This window comes from Solanum tuberosum, unplaced genomic scaffold (assembly GCF_000226075.1).
Source record: "Solanum tuberosum cultivar DM 1-3 516 R44 unplaced genomic scaffold, SolTub_3.0 scf00222, whole genome shotgun sequence".
NCBI lineage: Eukaryota > Viridiplantae > Streptophyta > Magnoliopsida > Solanales > Solanaceae > Solanum > Solanum tuberosum.
In genome coordinates, this window is record NW_006239147.1 from 180,142 (window position 1) to 182,530 (window position 2,389).

Genomic DNA, 2,389 nt, shown 5'->3' on the forward strand with positions numbered 1-2,389 from the left:
TTTTTTTTATCTCACCTCTACGGGAGGTTTGAGATATTAAAAAAAAAAATTTTGACATAAATGATCATTTTGGTCATATACTTTGAGTACTACGCAAATATTGTGGTATGTTTTATTATGAACTATTGGAGGACAAAAGAAAGAAATAATTATTTTCTATAAAGGTTATGGTCATGACCAAAATAAATGTTATTGTGTGGCAACACAAATTTGTCATTGGTTGTCAAGAAATAAGTCTTGCATGTAATAATTTTAACCATGATAATAATAATAGTACACAAACTTAATTAAGAGTTTCGGAAGAACTAATTTGTTACTATCCAAAAATGAAAATAGTTCATAATATTGAGGTTGTAGTAAGTCTCAAAAGATACTTTTTAAGTTTCAGAGGAATTGAAAAGAAAAATTATTATATTGAGACTGTAAATTATTGAAAGATTAAATATCTTCAAATTACTACAATCAAAGCGGGTTATGAATATTTACATAAAAGGTTGCCCGTCTTTCTCTTGTTTGTTGAATAAAATTATGGGCATGATGAAGGAATCACATGCAAAAGTAAACTAGAAGTTTACTAGAATAAATATACCTTGGCATAACTAGTTGACCATTTTGGTCCAAATGTGATGCAAAAGAATTGAGAATTCATGTGGTTATATGTTGAAGAAATAAAAGATTCTTCAAGAACTCTCATGTGTTGTTTGTTCTCATGACAAAATGATCATTGTACCAGCTAAGGTTGGGATTGTATCCCCTGAAATTATTTGGAACATATAAAAAGGTGAATATGGGCCCGTTCACCTGCTATGTGGACCACTTACTATTAGATTTAAAAGATGCATCTATGGTATGGTCATATGTGCATTTGTATCAACTTACAAATTGGTTTTCTGTAAGGTTGTTTGCTCAAATTGTTAAATTAAGAGCACAGTTCCAAACTATAAAATTGTGTTGATAATACTGGTTGGTCTAGCTATAATTGGTTGTAACGTGTATGCATCAAGCCAACAAGGTTCTTCCATCACAATTGGTTCAGGGTCAAGAACCAAATAATTTCCATCTAAAATTTGATTGTGCACATATGATTTTATTGCTCCACCACGCACAAAGATGGATTCCCAAATGAGGTTGGGAGTAAATGTTAGATTTCCTAACATTAGGGGGAAATATCTTTAGCAGCTGAAAATTATGTGTGGGGTGAATTATCTAGATCCTCGTTAAAAAAATGAACTTGAAGTTCAAGAGATAATTCATTTGCAAAATGTTGCAAATAATTTGCCAGATGTATTTGCTGACCCAATATTTTAATTAAGTTGCAAATGCTCCAATAAATAGTCCTTGAAGGACATAGTCTATGGTACGCCAGAAGCGTGATAGACCAATCAATTCCAAACATAAAACTCCTTGAGAAAGGAGAGGAGCAAATTATCAAAATGGTCATGATAATGAGGTAAATGCTTTGAAAGAGCACTATGACATAACACTTCATAAAACCTTGGCAAAGGTTCAGGTACCTGAAAATGATGAAAAATGAGGAGATCTCGATAAGTTATGTCGTATTGGAATCTAATCAAAATGACAGTTGACTGTATCTTTGATATGAAGTAGCACTCAATGCTATAAATAGTTACAAGGATCTTAAATTCGAATCTGTCATATAATGTGGACAATTAAATGATTGGCCAAATAAAATGCATTATTCAAGTATATTTTGTTTCACTTAGAAAAGTGATGTTTTTGAACTTATAATTCATAGATCAAAATATATGTCAGTGGAGTACAAATGAATCATTGTGCAAAAGTATAACCGTAAGATATAAAGTACGGTTTGTGCCTCGGGGCATAAAGGGTTTTTGCAAAAATCCTGACATTATTAAATGGAGATATATTCTCCATTAGTGGATGCAATGAGACTTGCTTCAGTCTGGCAATAGATGAAATACTTGAATATGTATAATGAATGATTATTATGTCTAACTAGACGATGCAGGTTATATGAAAATCCCTCAAGGATTTAAAAGGTCTTAAAGCAATTCCATTGAGTACCCAATGGTTTTGTGACTGCTTAACACAGAGAAAGAATCTTTTTGATATCATGAAAATGATTTTAAAATGTCATGTATTAGTGCAATTGGTGCACTTAGAGATTACTGGTTATGCAAATGCTAGAAGATTATTTGATATACATAACGAAAGTTATGTGAAAGGATTGTCATATTATCATTCAAGCTATGACAAGAAACTAACAAAGCAAGTGACGCAACGCAGAAGATGTGTGATTTTCTTTCAGAAGATTAGACGAGCTTCAATAAAATTGAAATGATCAATCCAGAGTCAGAAATGATTTGATTATGTAGATGCAAAATATTTATTTGATCCGCATAAAGCT